General features: G+C 31.8%; 1 pseudogene; it reads right to left on the bottom strand.

The window, feature by feature from the left end:
* Positions 1-687: 687 nt before the first annotated feature.
* LOC106797341 (uncharacterized) lies at positions 688-1689 on the bottom strand (annotated as a pseudogene).
* Positions 1690-21627: the final 19938 nt, after the last annotated feature.

The following is a 21627-nucleotide window of genomic DNA, read 5'->3' as shown; positions in this document are numbered from 1 at the left end:
GCAACATGGCCTTTGGAAAGTTACAACAACCTGCTACATACAATTAGATTTTTGTTAGCCTGATTTGTGATTATTGTAACTGGGTTGTGTGCTTTTTAACATATTGCAGCCCTTGATCCATTTGTCATTGTGAAATGATCTAGCATCAGTAGTGCTATAGAAAATTTTCCAATTCACTTTGCCTTGTTTTTTAGTACCATGTGCATAGTCCTTCCTAAGTGTATATTTTTGGTGCACCATGACCTTGCTCTCTTTACATGGAGGGAATCATCACTAAAATGTAACAAGTTTCTAAATTTCTAAATGTATAAAAGAGTTAATTTGAGTTGTTGGACAAATAGGCGAAGTAAAAACCAGACACTTGAACGTGTTGTCGCTGGCTCACATCTTCATTACCATCTAAATCATGTTCCTGAAATAACAAAAATGTCAACATATTAATTATTAAATGTCAACTTACTACATACATAGATAGTACGGATACACTACAAGCTATACTATATGCTAACAAAAATGGTATTGTCAACATATTAATTATTAAATTTCAACTCACCTCTAGTTGAGATTGCTTGTCCTTTGATGATTTTTACTAGTAGAACCATTTGTAGGTACCTAAATTAAAAGAATGTTTTTTCTTTGTAAAGTATCATATCATAGTTAAATCGTTGAATAGGTTGAATTATAAATTCATATCTCCTGATCTATAGCTTCTAAGACTTGATTAATTTGTGGATCTTCTGCAAATCGCACTTTAAGCACAACTACAAGGTTTTCAAGCAAATTCTCCAACTTTTGAATTCTATTGTTTGCATAAGAGCTTTGACATGAACTTGCTTGATGTGGAAGCTTGCCAAGACAACACACACGTCCTCTTTTTTCAGGTCCTTTGACTTTTGAATATATATATCATTTGTCCAATTAGTAGAATCTTGGGTGCTTTGTAAATTTTGTGAACTCTCTGCTTCAACCATTTTCTTTTTTAGTTCATCCTACATAAATACACCTTGTAAATTATTATCATACATCAATATCCTCAATACTTCAATGTCACTAAACAAAACTCATCTCCACATTAGTTACTCCTCCTCATCCCATAACCTTCTATTAGAAAATTGAGCAAAACAAAGAAAAAATATTAAAATTAAAATTAAAATTCTTACAATTACAATAGCAGCCTTTTTAGTAACAATGCTTCCATCTTTTCGAGTTTGAGTGTCAATATAAATTTTTGCCCTAGAAGGTTGCACTCCCTTAGCCTTTGTTGTCTAACATTAGTTAAAAAAATCAATCATCCTATTTGTATTAAGCAATTTAATATTAAAAAAATATAGAAAAGACAAATCATCACATGAATTCGTCTTGGAAGATTCTTGGTTCCCATGCAATGCAAGTCCTCATATTTTGAGCGGTTCCTTTTGTTGATGTTGCTTATTTTCTATAACCAACAAATATAAAAAGTCAATAATAAAAATAAACATATAATATATAATTGTTATGATAGAAAAAGGTTGGTAACATTGTCATGTATACCTGTCCTTTCTCAAAACACCAATAATGTACTAAATCACGATATTGAAAAGGATCAACCCTTGGATCTGGGATATGAGCAACCATTTCCTCCTTAGTTTTGCTCTCATCATATCCTTTTTATTTCGGTTCATATTTAAATTGTCTTCATTTCAGACTCATGTCATCAATCAATATTTCCTTTGTTTGTTCAGTTAATTCAGGAACAAATGGAAACTTACTCTATTATGAGTATCATTAACAAACACAAAATGATCATTTTTTTAGACATTAGAAGGCATAAAATTTTACAAGAAACAAGATGAAACAACACTTATAAAGTTTTATACTAGACCTGAATCAATTAAACCATGTCAGTAATATAGTCCTTAGGCATGTCTTTCCAGCTAAGAAAATTGATAGGAACACATTGGTGTTTCCTTACCAAGCTCCCAATTGCATTCAGTAGAGTTTTCCCTTCCCAACCCATAGGATTGCCTCAATGATCTACTTCAACAAGTATGAATTCTCCATCTGGCAAGTCCCACACATCTAGCATATGTGTATAACCTCTTATTCTCTTTTTACCTAAATCATTCATGGATGACATTTATCAAACACACACACAGATTTGAACTATATGGAAAAAAGAAACTCACTAGTAAATTTAATCTAATCATATTCTAAAATATACTCAACTCAAACAGAATTGTACATATAATTCTAACCCAAAAAAAGCATGGAATTGTACATATAATTCTAACCCAAAAAACACAACAATCTTCGAATTGAAGAGAGAAAGACAGAGACAGAGTAGTAGTGAACGAAATGCAGGGCGCAGGGGTAACCTTTGTAATGGTTGTGGCACAGGTCTTGAGTGAGGGTTTGAACACTATGATCAAAGCATCAGGTCCTAAAATTATGTCGGTGGCTCCAATAAGACTAGAACCTATTAAATGTTTAAAGCAATTAATTAAGAAAAGAGACACACATGAATATTAATTTTATTTTATAAAATTTACTTGGGAAAATGTCTATGTAAGTGTTGAGCATTGAACCCCTAATTTCTTGCTCGTAAGACAGTACAAAGAAGAAGTAACAACAGCTTCAGCCTACAAGAAATCATTCATTGCATCTAGAAAATGATCCTTAAATACAATAATTAAAAAATAAATTTAAGTTCCAATTTGATCATCTATAAATCACAGAAAAACAAGCCGAAAATCAAAACCGATGCATCAGAAAACATCTCACCACAAAATTAAGCAAAAACTGAAACCTAAACACACAAGACGTAGCTACGAAGTAGATCCACATCAGCAAGAGCAAATGAAGTCAAAAGAATTTCGATCCAGAAAACACAAAAGAAGTTTATGGATCCAGTAACCAAAAACAACATGTAAGCACAAAAATTCATCCAACATATTAGGTGAAACACACAAATCGCAAAATCGGTGATCGAAACGCACCTTGCACAAACGAAACGCTATTTGTAGGGGAACTGGTTCGGTGGTGGAGCAAAGGCAGAAGCAGCAGCAACAACAGCTACAAAGGGAAGTGATTTGCGAAAGAGCTTTAGTGAAGAAGGAAGCTTTTATATTCAACGAAGAGAGCTAAATGAGAGTGAAATGAAACTCAAATGCAAATGAACTTTCGACTTGGACAATGCCATTTTGAGTGCGTTTGGTTTTGGGATAAACCTATCCCACGCAATGCGAGACTATTGTGGAAAATGTTGGGAAAGAAAAGAAAAAGTGGTCTCTTTAGGACATCAAACAGCGAACAGAAAAACACAGCTGTGACTTTTTTTACTATTTTTCACTTTTAAAATATTTATATATTAGTATTTCTCTTATTGGAGTGTGGTGAATTTGACTAAAATACCCAGCCCGGTCCCTAATCCAAAGGCTTGTGGCCATTTTGGAGTTTGATTTCAAGATGAAATGAATATCATTGCTGAAACTAACAAGAAATTGCATATATAGTTATAGACCAGTGATGGCCTCATATGTTGATGTTATAGACTTATCACAATGAAAAATCAATTTAGATACTATATTTAAGTTTTTCCTACACTGTGCTTTTGTAGGTAGTAATCCTTTTGAGTTTTACTTACACTAATCAACCATAGACACAAGTTTTTTAGAGTTTTACCTACACAACGTAGTTGTAGGTAGAAGTCTTTTTTTTTTTTAATTTTAATGAATTTGCCTACACCAAATAATGGTTGGTACAAGTGGTTGAGTTTTACCTACATTAGTTAGTTGTAGGTAAAAGTATTTTTGAGATTTACCTTCACTAATTCATGTCTGTAGAAAAAAGGCATCTGTAAGCATAGGTTATTTTTCTTGTACTGATCAATAAATATGATATAAATTATGTACAATATTATCAAACATTATTCAAATACATGCATTTTTTTTACATTTTAAAAAGTATGTTGCTCATTCCTTGCAAATTATTGTAATCTTCTTCAATTCTAATGGTGTTTCATTACTAAACCACTGCAACATATAATAAACACAAATTAATCACTTTAAATAATAATAAAATATAATAATTAAAAATATCAAAGTAAACTAGTATATTATTAAACACAAGCTATTATACGGTTGTGATTTCACTTTAAATACTCATCCAAAAGTGAATTTACTAGATTTCTAATGATATGATGCAGACTCAAGTGAGAATTACAGAGCATGCGTACAATTAACCCAGTAACTAGCTATACAAAAGATAGGAAAGAATTTGTAAAATATTTACCTCTCTCCAAGTAATGAGCTTATTGGCATTATATTGTGCAACTACAACATTGAGAGTTTTGTGTATAATACAAGGTAGGACACAATTAAATTATAATTCTCAACAGCTTATATGATGAGAGCAATGAATAACGCAAGACATAGCTCTTATTTAATGCCAATATTCAACAACTTATATTGGAAGGAGTCGTGATTTACATATAATTAGGCCATAGAACTATGCTTATAATAGAAATGAACATCAGTACAACTACAATGGATTAAAAGAAAAGGTGGAGAAAATTCAAGAATTAGGATGGAAAACATCATAACTAGCTTTTTTTACTATTAGGAAAGCTAATTCTATTTACTATCAGGCAAGCTAATTTTGTTTACTCTCAGGTGCTTTGTGATTGTAAACATTGTTGTTGTTAGGTATAGATTTGGCATCTTCTTTCTTCCTCCCCAAAGCTTGCTAGGGGAAGTAGTTGTGGTTGTAGATTTTGTATGTATAAGTTCCTCCACTTTCTATTAGCTTTATAATAAATTTTGTATGTATAAGTTCCTCCACTTTCTATTAACTTTATAATAAATTGGTGTTTTTCAAGAAATAAACTAAACTATTTTATTTGATTTTATGGGCGGGTTATGACTTTGTTCTTTGCCTCAAGTTAGTTTGCAATAGTTTTCGTTCTAGATATCCTAGGAAAGAAAGGAACAAAAAATGTCTTGGTCCCCATAGGAGGTTTAGTTGTGGGTTTAATGGGAACAATTATATATGCAATCTTTGTTCTTCAAATTGGCCTCAACCCACTCCTCTTAAGGAGAAATTAGGACCATCTAGATATGTTCCCAAACTTATATGATTATAGGGACTTTATTATTATGTTTTATTTCAATTCCCTAAGGTAGGAATAGGGATGATGCCACTTGAATAGTTGTTAGGTCTTGTTGTAACTAGGGGTGGAAATGAGCCGAGCTGCTTGTCGAGGGCCTTTGGCTCGGCCTATGTAAGGCTCGGCTCGGCTCGGCTTGTTTACTATAAAGGCCAAGCTCAAACTTTTTAAAAAGTCTTTTTAGATAAAAAGGCCAAACTCAAACTATAAAAAAAGCTTGTTAAGCTTGACAAGCCGGCTTGTTTAACTAACAATAATAATAATAATAACTTTATTTTATCAAATCTTATCTTATCCAGACTTTATTCTATCTAGATTTTATTTTATCCAGATTTTATTCCATCTAGATTTTATTTCATCCAATCTTATCTTATCTTGTCCAGATTTTATTTTATTTCGTTTATGGGCTTGGACTTAAAATAGATTTGTGAGGTTTGGGGTTGAGGACCTATATAACAACACCAAGGTTTTAGTTTAGGGAGTTTTTTTCGGAGAGGAGAATAATTCTAGGATTTTAGAATTCCAGTTTTTATTACTGTTCATGCACACTGTTCACGTAGAATAAAATTTGTTTTCTGCAATTTCATTTCGGCTTCAATCTACAGTTTCATTTCTACTGATTAATGGAAGGCTAAGTCTCCAACATTGTTTTCTCTTGAGGATCAAGCACAACTCTCTTTAATGTTTTGTTATTACTATTGAATACAAATCAGTTTTTCCACTTCACCAATTACTTTGTATTTGTTGCTATTAATCCATGCATGCTTAGTGCTTGATTAATTGTCTCTGCGCTTAATTTACATTCATGCTTAATGATCAGTTTCGTTCATGATTAATTGGTGCATGTGTTGTTTAATCACATAATGACAGCCTTATGTTAATTTTCGCTTAATAACTTAATTTAGGGTTGGATTAAGTGGTTGAACTGATTAAGGATAAATTCTCATAACCTAGTATAAGAGACTTGCTTGTAAATCAAGGGGAAACATGTTTTAATTCTGTTATTTTCTAATTCAAATTTACTTATTTGTTATAAACGTTTGGTTGACCATTGCTCGTTGGGAGACGACCTAGGATCACTTCCTAGATACTGCATTTTTAATATTTATTTTATTCGGGTACGACCTCGTATATAAGATATGGCTTGAGTAGACTAAGATGAAATTATTGTAGATATATTTTTCTAAAAAATATTTAATATAATTATATATTCAAAAATTGGATTAAAAATTGTTTATTTAACTAATAATAATTTTTGTTTGGCTATATTAGTGTAAACCACCTCTAATCCATACGTTTTTTAATATTATACGCTTTTTATTTTCTTTTGATATACTTTGTGCTTTAACGACTTGAATTCAATATGATTTTGTTTATCAATTATTTTTGGATTTGTACATTACTTATACAAAATTTTATAAGTTTCTTTTTTTAGTTAATATTTCACTAGGTTTTAAAATAATTAATTAATCAAAGACGTCTTTAAACAAGCTTTTAAATAGGCTCGTGGGCCAAGCCAGACTTTTATGTAAGCCGAGCTGAGCCTTAAAAAAAAACGCCTATGACAGGTAATGAGCCAAGCTCAAGCCTTACGTATTCAACTCAAGCCGAGCTCAAGCCTAGTAAAGCTTGGCTTGGCTTGACTCATTTCCACCCCTAGTTGTAACGACCTGTCTTATCGCTACGATATCACTACTCTAAAACACATCATTTTAATTTTAAATAAAAACTCCATTATTTTGATTATGAAAATGAGGGTAAATTTTTCATGATATACACTCACCAAACAACACACAAATATGTACATACATACATACATACATATATATATATATATATATATATATATATATATATATTAAACCATTTTACATCATTCACATGTTAGAAGATAATTCAATTTTTTGACATGTATCTAAATCTGAGATTTACATGCCCAATCAAAAAGAATCAAGGAACCAACTAAGGGAGAGTTGATAACATAACACAAATATCTCCCAAAATAAATTTCAACTTCGGTTTGGCAGCTCCAACAAAAGGATCTCCCTCCAACATCACTTATGTTGCTCATCTGCTTCAACGAACAAAGGTTCGCGCTCATCACACACGTTACAAAATTGTAAGAGTGAGTTTATTATAAAAGATCAACAAACACCATATGACAATGATTAGTAAGAAAACAATGACAATAACCATAATCATTCTCGATAATCCATCAGTTCAACATACAATTAACAAATTAGTCATCAACTTTTTCCACAATTCAAATCAATTATGCTCAAAATTATGCATGCACCTTACTCAATTCTCAAATGTAACGTGGGACATTCGTCAGGAAATAGCCTAAGCGTGTCCACATGAAACTCAGACTTAGGAAAAATAGGCAGCAAGTGTCGAGGTCACCTTGTCGTGCACAGGTAACTCCTCCACATGTTGATCAGCATGGGTCTCAAGAGAGTTCCAAACCGAGTGATATGCCCCCAAGTACCTGCTTTTTTTCCTCATAAAAAACCACAGATACTTATTGACAAAGTTTATATTATTTCCATGCAATTATCCAGTATGAAACATGAGCACCATCAATGCACTAACCTTGGATAGTTAAAAATTCTAAGCAATCCCCTTCCCACGCTAGGGATGCTTAATTATAACTCTTAAACCAATATTTTTCCTTCTCCAGGGATATCCAACATAGTCATTGCACCCCCCATATACATACACAACATACATCCATCACAATGACATCATCAACATCAACATCATTTCATCTCAATGTCATCATCAACATCAACATCATCGCATCTCAATGTCATGATCAACATCAATATCATCTCATCTCAATATCATCATCAACATTAACATCATCGCATCTCAATGTCATGATCAACATCAATATCATCGCATCTCAATGTCATGATCAACATCAATATCATCCCATCTCAATGTCATCAATATCATCTCATCTCAATCTCATCATCAACATCAGCAATCATCTCATCTCAATATCATCATCAACATCAACAACCAATCACATTCCACATATATGCATATAGATTCATGCCTGGGATTCATATTCCCCAGGTCTTCAGACAACACAAATCTCATACAATAACAATCCATAATACCACGAGACTGATATTTTAAGGAAAATTTTAAATTAAAGAGAAGAACTATGATATACAAAACATACTTTTATGCCCATTTAAAATTTAATAAAGCAGTAAATAGAAGAACATGTATAAAATTTTGGACCGTTAATTAAGATTTTTTCCCAAATATTTCAATCATCACAACAACAACATTATTCTCAATTTCATTCATCAACAACAAATATATAACATCCCATTAGTTAAAAAAACAGTTTTTCTTGAAAACCAACATGCAACAGGGACAAACATGCATCCCTATAATTAGGTTCCCTGACCCCAACTATGGTATCAAAAGCTGTAAACAAACAATACACTCTCCTCACCTATCTATCACTTTGTTAGTTCCTCACAGCGTTTTTCTAAAATCTCTTTGGTTCGCATCCTTTGGTCCAAATGCAGAGCTCTATATACCAAATCGAAGACAATTCAATATAGATTTTCAAAGGCAAGGTTAATATTAACATTCGGGTTCAAATACCCATTCAGTTTTAAAAGGGACTAAAATGATGGTTTTGGGTTCCAAATCAAAGAGATGTCATTTTGAAATTTTGATCACCCCAATGTGATCGGGATTCAACAAAGGTCACAAAAATGAAATCTAATTTATAAAAACACAACTTTTACTATGTCTCATTTCCAATGGTTTTTCAAAGGAAACGTAGAAACATCCAATAGCAGTAACCAAATCACAAGAGATACTAAGAGAAACTCAAACTAACTAGGAGAAAGCATAGAAATCACGGTTACCTTGAAGAAACCACGAAGGGAAGGTCAAGAGCTTCGTTCTCTATCGAATCTTTGAGTTGGTTTTAGAGGATTTTGCTCTAATTAATGTGATCCTCTTCGCATAGTGGTTTGACAGCAACCAACGATGGCTCGTGGCAGTCATCAATGGTTGTGGGTGGTGGAGGAGGAAATCGGGCTTAGGTGAGGGTTTAGAGAGAGAGAGGTGAAAATCATGTTTTTCATGCTGAACAACGTATTTATAATTTACAGATCTCGCTTAAATAACTCATCTTGCTAAGAAAAATTCAACTTTTAATGTTGAGTGTGACATTTTGCACTAAGCGAAATTTCTTTTCTAGCTAGAATTGCGCTTAGCGCGTTGGTCTCGCTGAACGAATTATTTCCTTTGGTTGGAATTGTGCTTAGTATGTTGGTCGCACTAAGCAAGCTGTCCAGAGATATTATTTCACAAATCCCAATGGTCAAAACATGTAGACTTGGGTTGAGAACCTACGGTCCAAGTTTGAAAGTGATCCAACGGTTAACGATTTTGAAATCATGATTTTACCAAAATAAGTTTTGGGTTAAACTTGAAGTCACACATTTTCAACACAGATCAATCAAACTCTATATAACCTAACATCCACACCAAGCAGTTGCACAAGAATAATTCACACAACACTACAAATAATCCAAATTAATCAAATAACACAAAAAATACATCAAATCTATTTTCAATCATCAAAATTCCAAGGTGTTACACTTATAGGACATCTATTATTTTGTTTTACGGTTATTATTATGCCACCTAAGAGTAAAGAGAATATGCTTGCCTGGGAGTAATCACAACTCTTATACTAGTTGTTGATATCATATCACAAAGCATCTCATCCATACTCAAAGGAAGTATCATATCTAGCTTTTGTTTACTTTTATGGGTTATATCAGTTGATTAAAATTTCAATTAACACAATCTTCTCCCTAAAGTTTACCTTGATGATGACTTCTGCAGTTAAAGATTTACTAAATCTGGCTCCATTAAATAAGCTGGCAGTTTAAGCAATCTAAATGAGTGTTCACTGAGAAATGAGAATATAATTTTTCTGATAAATGTACCAGGCACTAAGAACTAGAAGAAAATATATTCATGTGATATATGTAAATAATATTAGAAGTTCACTACTGTATTTCCCCTGCTACAGTATAATGATTGCTGAGATTGAAATTTAAATAAAAATTAGTTATGCATAGGATTTGAACGCTCTAATCTTATACCAATTGATATGGCAAGTCTCAATGTCTAATTTTTAAAGTCAAAATGTAAAAAAAATTACCATTTTCTTAAAATTCCCTTATTTTTGTTTTCGGTAGAAAAGTATAGAATGTGCATGAAATGAGCCACTCTATGAAATATACTGAAATATAAAATGCACTTGTTTTTAAAAGTGCTCTTCTTGGCAGGGTACTCCCCTGTACTTTGTCCTCCTCTGGGGTGGAGTGCTCCCTAAATAACAAAATAATCTCAAATTAAAACCTAATTAAAATAACATAAGCTAACAATGCAACCTACATCTGCTATGGTTGCTGCCTTGCGACCTACTTGTAGGATGATAAATATTTTGGTACACACTAAAAAATTTAATAATAAGAATAAAAAAAAGTTATCTATACACATGAATGCAAAACAACCTACTACGACACTCATACTAAAAATGGGAAATATAGTCTAATTTAATGATCCTCGCACTAATTTTTATTTTCATTTAAGCAAAAAAAAAAAAACAAAATAGCAACAACAAAGTCTAAATTGTGAATAAGCTGTCATACATAACTCCATTGTGCTTGTTACAATAAAGTATGATTGAAGCTAAAAAAAATACTACGATTGAAGCCATATAGTCTATTTTTTAGGGGAAATATAGTCTATTCTATTATTCAATCCTTTAAATACAAATACACAGCTAGATTGGAAGAAGATAAATATTCTTGTTTTGATACAAATGGGAAAAAAAAAAAAAAAAACAGCTACAAAAAGCTAAGTAAAACAAAAATACAACTACAAGATCACACAAGAAGACATCAAAAAATCGCTTTGGGTGCAGCATCAAAGAGTTACATATTGTTCTCTCGAGCACCTAACTAACGGTGGCTTCAATTAAGTTTGTCCACAACATAATTGGTATGTCAAGAAGTGTGCTTAACAATGATCATTCATCCCGGAAATATTGTTACCAACGAATGAGGAAAAAACGAAGAACAGGGATTGTGAAATAGGAGTGTGTAAAAATTAGTTCAATAAAAAAATTGAATCAAATTGGTTTTTATGTTTTAATCAATTCGGTTTTATATTCAAATAATCCAATTGATTTAGAAACTGATTTAAAATCAAACTACTTTTAAAAACTGTTCTTAAACTAAATTAGTTTTTAATTCTTTTTAAACTAGTTCTAAGAGTCGAATCAATTTCAAATTAGTTTTTAACTATTTTTTCTAAATAAAAAAATATTTAAATGAAAATCAATTAGATTAACCGAACTTATTAGAAATAATTCGGTTAACCTATTCGGTTTTATAAAATAATACACTTCTTTCTTTTGAACTAGTTAGAAAAAAAATTAATTAGTTTAGATTAGATTATAATTCTATTTAATCTGAACCAGTTTTTTTCACATCCTTATTGCAAAAGGATTATATTAAAAAATGGTGAAAAAAAAATAATATTTTCGTCTGTGTTATAATAACAGAGCAAAATAATTGGTTAATTGAAGAACTAACCCTTTCAGAATATAGCAACATTTGGAGATTATAACATGCACAAAATAAAGAAAAGTTAAATACTTGGAGAATTTTTCTGAAAGCAAATGAAGAAATTAAGTGATACAAAAATTGCCGGAAATTGAAAAGGCTTATACGAATTGGCAGTTGTGTTTATTAAAACTAATTGATATAATTTTTTGGCAATAAACTAAGTGATATAAATTTGGTTGCCTATTTTTTATTTTTTTCTAAATAGGCATTTTTAATTAAAAAAAATGGTAGATTTTAAAAAAAAAACTTAAAATGGACAATTTTAACTAACAAATTGGCAGATTCTTAAAATTTAAAATGAGTAATTTTAATTAACAAAGATCAATGCTATAATAACAATTTTTTCTCTTATAAAAGATAATCGTTTAAAAATTTGGTTTATGTTAATTGTTAGATTTTTAAAATTCAAAATTGAAATTAATTATCTTTCTTATTCTCTTTTCACATTTTGGAGTTAAGAGATAGACCTAAATAAAAAAAAAGAAATAAATAGAAAATGATAAGCTACCAAAATAAAAAAGGAAACACTAAATCAAATGCAAAAATAAAAAGAATATGCTAGTCAAAATGTAGCAAGACAGCATCCAATTAATAAAAGAAGAAAATGAGAAAAATCTACCCTGATTATCTTAGCAAGTCAGCGTCCAATTAATCAGCACAGATCTTTAAGCAGGCAGATTACTCCATGTACCACAAAGGCTTTAGATGGACTTCTCTGCATGAAGAAACATAAACAATGGTCATTGGCAAATAGCAATAAAAAAAATGAACTTGTAAAAGAAAAGAAAAGAAAAAAAAAGAAAAGGTTTTTCAATAAAAAAAAAAAAATCTTACGGATCAACCTGTTTCCTTTTTTCTCTTAAATTGACATGAGCCAATGACAGGTTATCCTCTGCAACAAACAAAAAAATTAGTCAAAAATCAAACAAACAATAACCAATTAATTATTAGGTTTTGTGAGCCATTCAAGCAACCTACAATGAATTAAAAAGGGAATTAAGAAATTTTGAAAATAAAAACCTTTAAAAATGAAAGCGTCAAAATTTGAAAAATTACTTCATTGATTGGAAACCGTTGTAAGCAATAGAAATATAAATATTTAACATAATTACGAAGTGGATTATATAAAACCCCTCAAATACATACGTTTGAGAAAAACAAATTATACTGGATATATGCTTCTAAGGCACGTGACTGAAGAATGCCTCTGTTGCATCCTCAAGTTCCACAATAGTCGCCGCCTTTAAAACTTGAAAATCAATGAAATATTATCGAACTCTTCGACTATATCAACATCCGAAAATTTTAATAATAATAAGGGTTTGTGGCCTCTGAGTTTGAGGGATTGGGAGGCAAGCCTTTCACAGAAGAAACTTTTCCTCGATGATGGTCACTACCAACACCATTTTGATGATGGCTTAGAGGGTGGATTGTGTGACCAAGTGTGAGAAGGTGCTTATAAAAGGGAAAGAATAAACGAACGGTTTGAGGAAATGAGTAGTTATTTTTTTCTTCTCACGTATAACAAATAAACATAGTAGTACTGGGTGGTTGCGCTACCAGTTGAGGACAAAAAATTTGAAAAAAATTACAGATAAAAGAAAATTATTTAACACGGGTAACGTTAAAAATATTAAGCGTGAGTGTGAAATTACTATAATTGAAGGATAATAATTGAAGGATAATTTAGTCCAACAAAATGTGTACACCAAAACATGTTATTACCTTCATATATTATTAGCGGAAACACGGGCATTGTCGCATCAGTATGTTTGCATTTTTTTTATTTCACTATCGTATTTTATTGTACTAAAATTTATATATTGAATTAATTTCTCTTATTATATGTAAATTGGTGTTCATATTAATTTTAGGTTAATATATGTTGTAACGTGTAGTGTCCAGGGTTCACAAAATACTACATGACACTTTATCAACCTTTCATATCAGCCTTGTATTGGAACAGAGCGAGCACATACACTCGGCCCTTAACATCCAAGTCCCCTAATTCACAGGTTATACTTGAATTTCTCATCTCTTGACAGGTAGTTAATTATCTACAAAGTCATACATTATTTACACGGTATAATTATCTACTAGCTTTTATGTTTAAGCTATAGTTTATCTCTAACATTATGTACAAGCTCTCGACTATTATCTATAAGTCGAAAATTATCTCTAAGAGTCCCTGCAAGCAAGGACCCCCCAAGAGCCCACTTTGGCCACGTCCACCTTTACGTATCCTAGCTCTAGATTTTGGTAAGTACATAATATATACATAATTTTACTTCTTATGTCTCTTTGTTATGATAACATGATAAATTAATATATTATGTTTGTAAATACATGTCTATCTATACACAATTGACAAACCATTTGCTGTACATACTTGAATATCATTCTATTTGATAAATGCATTTGTGAAATATTAAAATGGTAACACTATTATGTCATATTTTGAATTTTTTTTCTTCTTATTTTGATCTTTAATTATTTTTGCTCTAAGGGTGTATATACTTCAATTCTAAGTATCGTTTTTTATATACTTCAAAGTAAGATATGTGGTGAAGAGAAAAATAAGAGAAATGGAGAAATATATAAAGTAAATATACAAAAATATGTGTAGAAAGTAAAGATTATCTGGAAAAAAAAATTCAATTGTAATTGCAAAAAACAAAAAATCATTCAAACTATGTTCCCTTTGACATTGTATTTTGACTTTGTTATCATTCTTTAAACATTTATACCCAAAATTAATAAATTATAGAAAGACACAATGGTGTTTGTTTCCCACTAGCATTTGATAAATAAGAACTTTTTAGGACAAATAAAAATAACTAATAATCTTTTTTATTTACTTTTTTAGAAAAAAAATTTAAGGATAGTATTATATATGTTGAAATCATTGTAAGAACACATTAGCTTAAAGATATTAAAATTCATGTTTTTTTTTTTTGCAATAGAATATTCATGTTTTAGTGCCTTACATAAATTAATTTCATAAACTCCCCTTAAGAGGAAAAGTCACCTTAAATACCTTACAAAAGATCAATAAAATTATTTCCTAACATTATCAACTATGAATTAAGTCATTTCTTCATAATTTGATGTTCATGATTCAAATATAAAATTCAGCAAAAAAAATTACCCAAATACAAATCTGAATATCAATTTTAATATAAATTTGTACGATTAAATTCTTCACAATTATGTTTCTTTCTTCTTTTTCCTTTCCTATAGGCTCATGGCATGCAAACTTCAAATATCTCAACTGCACACAAAAATGAGAGAAAGAAAATCATAGCAATAAAAAAATAAAAAGAAATGAATAAAAAGAAAAATTAATTTGAAAAGTTAATAGGAAATGTAAATAAAAATAACATATATATAAGAAGACAAATAAAAAGTCTATAAAATGTAAGAGGTTTTCTTACATTGCCTATCCCATTTCTTCTTTATTCTCTCTTCAAATCAAAGACTATCAACACAACACCATACATGCTTTCACCATCCTTGAATAATAAAAAATTATATATTCTCATGGCTTCCATTCCATAAAAGCACAAAGATAATAAAAAAATAATTAAAAAACTTATAGCATATGAATGAGATAAGAGAAAAATTATTAGATTTTTTCTTCTTTACCTGTAAAAATACTTAAGAAGAAACAATAAAGTAAGAAAACAAAAATAATACAGAAAAATAAAACAGTTAAAAAGACTATAACATGTAAGATTTTTTTACTTTGTCTACCCCGTTTCTTTTTATTTTTCTCTTCAGGTCAAAAAGTCTTTGCCAACACACTACCATATATCTTTCTACCTCTTGGAATATTAGAAAATTATATACTCCTATGGCTTTTGTTCCCTTTTGTCAACACAACACCATACATCTTTTCACCATCCAGGAATATTACAAAATTATTTATTCCCATGACTTCCTTTCCCTAAAGACACAAAGATAAAATAAATAAATAAATAAATAAAACTTACAGCTTGTGAATGAGATAAAGAAAAAACTATTTGATATAAAATGATTGGCATTATTACTTGCACACATAGGAAATTATTGATCATCAGTCTACTGGGAGAATTTGACTACAAATGTGTCACATGAAAAAATCAGAAACAATTAATCAATAACATTTTTCTTTTAAAAAAAAGAAGATAAAAAGGAAGGCTTTGAATGCTTTGGATGCAAGACAATAACATCTTTCCTATGGTGTGTGCCATGTTCAATTGCAACCTTCCAAATGTAATCAAAATGAATTTTGAAACATTACGTAAACCAAATCTATACCCGAAAGAACTATACATGGAAGAGAAAGTTAAAGAAGGAGAAGAAGAAAAAAAAGAAAACGGAAAGAGGTTATAGATAGAAATTTGACGTAATAAAAGAAATTATAAAATGGGAACATAGTATTCAATTTGAGTATTGTTATCAATTTGAAGAAAGTATATGTTAAAAAAAAATAATATACAATTACGTTTAAAGGTTGGTCGTGTGTTGTTTGAGGGAAGAGAGTGTGTAGTTAAAGGGGGTGAGCATCCAACAAAATAAAGTAACAATTACAAAATGAAAGAGGGGATATATATGAAATAGTGAAGAGTGGTTAGTGGGTGGTGTTAGGAATGAAGAAGATGAATTTGTTGAGAAAACAAAAATTGGGAACAAAAATGAGGCTATGCGTGTATTAACAGAAAAAAAAAATAGAACTTATATACATGTGATAGCATGCCATTTGCTATTAACAGAATAATAGAAAAATATTTTTCTACCTAAGGCTATTAGCTAACCCCCCCTAACTAACCAACTAATATTAGACCATGTACAACAATCTTCACCTTGGTCTAATGCTTAGTTAGAATCAGTAATATTTAACAACTATAAACAATAGTTGAACTTTTCATAGGATAAAGCTTCTCTGAGCATGTTTGCAACATTCTCATTTGTAGATATCTTCTCAATAGCAATAGCTTCACTCTTGATCATATCTCGAATGAAGTGATACTTGACATTCACATGCTTTGTTTTGTCATGATACACTTGGTTCATGCTCAAACTCACTGCATTTTGACTGTCATAGTATATTACAATGGTTTTCAGTTCTTTCACTTGGAGTAGTTCTGAAACCAAGCCTCTTAACCACAGTGCTTCCTTTGTAGCTTCACTAGCTGCTATGTATTCAGCTTTAGTAGTGGATAAGGTCACTATTGACTGCAAATAAGCCTTCTAACTAACTAAGTTTCCAAACACCTTAAAAGCATAGCCAATAGTGGACTTTCATGTATCAATGCTCCCAGCAAAATCAGAATCCACATACCCTTCAGAAATAGGAACTTCACCTCGATTAGCATACTTCAGTCCAACATCAATGGTCTCATATATGTACCTCAAAACCAATTTAGCAGCATCCCAATGCCTCTTGCCTGGATATGCCATAAATTTGTTTACCACACTCATAGAGTATGTCAAATTTGACTTGCAACACACCATGGAGTACATGATACTTCCAACAACACTAGCCTATGGCACTTTCTACATATAGGCTATATCTTCATCAGACTTCGGTTCTGGTTCCTTAGACAACTTAAAGTGTTGTGCTAGGGGAGTGGTAACTGACTTTGCTCCCTTTAAATTGAATCTTTCCAAGACCTTTTTGAGGTAATCTACCTGAGATAGGTACAACATTTTCTCCTTCCTATTCCTGGTTATTTCTATACCAAGGATCTTCTTAGTATGTCCAAGATCTTTCATCTCAAACTCTAGATTCAATAATATCTTAACTCTAGCAATTTCAGTCATGCTTTGGCTGGCCAGTAGCATATCATCAACATAGAGCAACAAGTAAATTAGTTTCTCATTTGTGTGACATTTCCAGTACACATAGCAGTCATAAGCACTCCTAGAGAATCCAATTTTAATCATATAATTATCAAAGCGCCTATACCACATCCTAGGAGATTGTTTAAGACTGTATAAGGAACGATTAAGCAAACATACCTTTTGTTCATCACCTTTTTTGACAAAACCAGTAGGTTACTTCATATAAATGGTCTCATCCAACTTCACATGCAAAAAGGCTATTTTGACATCCATCTGCTCAAGCTCCATATCAAAATAAGCTACCATAGCAAGAGGAACTCTTATTGAACTATGTTTTACCATAGGTGAGAAGATTTCTACAAAATCTACTCCTTCCTTTTGAGTAAACCCACAGGCTACTAGCCTAGCTTTGAACCTTACACTTTGAACTCCTTCAAAACCTTCTTTCCTCTTGAATAGCCATCTGCATCCAACAATTTACTGCCCTTTAGGACAATTCTTTTCTAGAAAAGACATTTCTTCTTCCATAGCTTCAATCCATTTTGAATTGTCCTTGTTGCTTATGACCTCATCATAAGAGTGAGGTTCCTCTTGAACTTCAATCTTCTTTCCAACTATTAAAGCATAGGAGATCAGATATGCATGACCATATCTTTTATGAGGTTTAATTGTCCTCCTTTCCATGTGTCTAGCCTGAACAATAATCATGGGCTACTTCTTCATTTGCTTGTCCAGATGCAGGAACAAGCTTGTATCTTGTCACAACTGATTCCTCATGAGTTTGAGTAGTCACACTCTCTTCGGACTTCACCTAAACCTGTGAACTTTGACTTCCAACAGACTTGAATGGCATAATTAAATTTGCCAATTGTGGTTCATTAAACACTACATCTCTACTGATGATGCACTTCTTGTGTCCAGGTTCCAAACACCATAACTTGTACCCCTTCGCTCCTTGTGGATAGCCTATGAAGATACACTTCAAGGCCCTTGGTTCCAACTTATCCTACTTTAGATGAGCATAAGCAATACAACCAAGACTTTAGTTCATTGTAATCATCTTTCGTGCCACTTCAAGCTTCCTATGGGGTTTTAAAACCTATGGCAATTGATGGGCTTCTGTTTATGCAGTAGACAATAGTGTTTATAGCCTCTGCTCAGAAGGACTTTGGTAGACCAGTATGATTCAACATACACCTAACTCTTTCAAGTATGGTTCTATTGAACCTCTTCATCAAGCTATTTTGTTGTGGTGTCCCTCTCACAATTGAGTGCCTAGCAATACTATTCTGTTTGCATAAGGTTTTAAACCTTTCATCATAGAATTCAAGTCCATTCTTTGTCCTTAATTTCTTCACCTTCCTGTTTGAGTTTCAACTAAAATTTTTCATTCTTCAAACACCTTGACAACTTCATTCTTGTGTTTTAGAAAGTAAACCCAAACCTTTATGGAGAAGTCATCTACTAAGGATAGAAAATATCTTGCCCCTCCATGTGACTCAATTCTTGATGATCCCCATAGATATGCATGCACATAATCAAGAGTTGCATCGCTAGAATGAGTGTTGGTGGGAAATTTTTGCCTCTTTGCCTTGCCTAGCACACAATGCTCACAAAACTTTAGTGGCTTAATCTTACCTTGCCCAAAAACATCTTGTTTTGCTAACTCTTCTTGCCCTTTTTGACTTATATATGCCAATTTGTGGTGCCATAACTTTGTGTTATCATCAATTACAATGCATGCACATAATCAAGAGTTGCATTGCTGGAATGAGTGCTGGTGGGAAATATCTGCCTCTGCCTTGCCTAGCACACAATGCTCACAAAACTTCAATGGCTTAATCTTACCTTGCCCCCAAAACACCTTGTTTTGCTAACTCTTCTAGCCCTTTTTGACCGATATGTGTCAATCTATGGTGCCATAACTTTGTGTTATCATCAATTACAAAATTTGCAGAATCAACAACAATTGTCTATCCAACCAAGGAATACAATCCATTCTTCCTTACTCCTCTCATGATCAAATTCTTCCCCTTATAGATTTCAAGGCTACCATGATCGCACTTGTCTATCCAACCAAGGAATACAATCCCTTTATAAATGTGCCAAAGGATATCAGATTTCTCTTCAATTCTGGAACATGTCTCACATCTTCCAACACCCTCTCTATTCCATTGTGCAATTTGATTCTTAATGAACCAATCCCAATAACCTTACAAGACTTATTATTTCCTAGCAGTACAGTACCACCATCTATTTGCTTGTAATTTTCAAACCAACCTTTATTGGGGCACATGTGGAATGTACACCTTGAATCCAAGATCCAATCCTTTTGAGAATCCTCTTCTAATACAACAAGAACCTCTGCATTGTCATATCCTTCTTGAGCCACACTCACATCTACATTGTGCTTGTTTCACTCATTGAACCTTGAATTACATGGGCAATCTTTCTTAAAGTGCCATTCTTTGTCAGAGGAATCATTTCTTCTTCTTAGTTTTTACACTTTGATTTCCTATTCTTGAAATATTTCTTCTAATTCTTGTTACTTGCAACGAGCCCTTCAACAATCTCTTCCTTCTTGGAGTCATTTTCCCATTGATTTTCTTACGAATTCAACGCAGCCTTGACCTCATCCATTGATAGAGTAGTCTTCCCATACAACATTGTATCAACAAAATGCTGAAATCGCTTAGGAAGAGAACTCAATAGAATGATGGCTTGATCTTCATCATCTATCTTTATGTTAATGTTCTTAAGGTCCAAGATGATCCTATTGAAATCATCCAGATGTATCTTCAAGGGCTTGTTGTCCTCCATTAGCAAAGCATACAAGCGTTTCTTGAGATATAATTTGTTTGCCATGAACTTCTTCAAGTACAAATCCTCCAGCTTATCCTAAACCGCCTTGGCAGACTTTTCTTCAACCACTTCCTGAAGCACTTCATCTCCAAGACCGAGCAAGATTGCACTGTTAGCCTTCTCCGTCATATTTGTGTGTCTCTTCTCTTCTATCTTTGCGATTGCTTCCTTTGAAAGTGCTGCATCCTAGCCTTGATAAACGAGCAATGCATTCATCTTCACCAACACATGCTACAATTATCTATTCCACCAACGAATTTTTTTATCTCCATTCTGGCGAGAGCCATGGCTTTCTCCCTTCTTTCCCTTAAGATCTCAACTCAATTGTGATACCACTAGTTATGAACGAAGAAGATGTGAAAACAAAAATTAGGAACAAAAATGGGGCTATGTGTATTAACAGAAAAAAAAATAGAACTTATATACATATGATAGCATGTCATCTGTTATTAACTGAATAACAGAAAAATAACTACATGTGATAGCATGCCAACTAATATTAGACCACATACAACAGGTCGTTGCGTGGTTTTAGTTTTTAGTTAAGGGGTAAAATAATAAAAGGAACATATAAATCATGATTAGTTTTAATCTGCATTATGTTGTGTTGTCGCGGTAGAAACTGACTTACCCAAATGGGAGTGAGACAAAACAAAACCGTAAAAGAATTTCAAAAGGACAAGTATTAAAGAGGATTAATTATTGTTACTACTACTTTAATATTATTAAGGATAAAATGATCGAAAAAATATGGAGACCAAAAAAAATTTAGCGATATAGTGTTGTCCCCTTTATATATTGGTATAGAAGATGACATGTGAACCAATATTTAAAATGGGTAGTTTTGAAATTAACAAAATCTAAAATGAAGAGTTTTAAAATGCACGTTCTTGAGGTAAATTATTACACATGTTGGCAGTATAACATGTGCAGTTTTAATATTTAAAAACATGGATGAGACAATAAACAGTTTTAAGATAAATAAAAAATTAGTTTGATAAATAAAAATCAGTTTTAAAATAACAAATATCTAAAATCAAAATGATTTTTTTTAAAACAAATCAAAATGATTTTTAAAATTAAAAGAATGAGAATTTTTAATTAACAACTCTC

This window comes from Glycine max, chromosome 19 (assembly GCF_000004515.6).
Source record: "Glycine max cultivar Williams 82 chromosome 19, Glycine_max_v4.0, whole genome shotgun sequence".
Lineage (NCBI taxonomy): Eukaryota > Viridiplantae > Streptophyta > Magnoliopsida > Fabales > Fabaceae > Glycine > Glycine max.
This window is presented reverse-complemented; position numbering and strand designations above follow the sequence as displayed.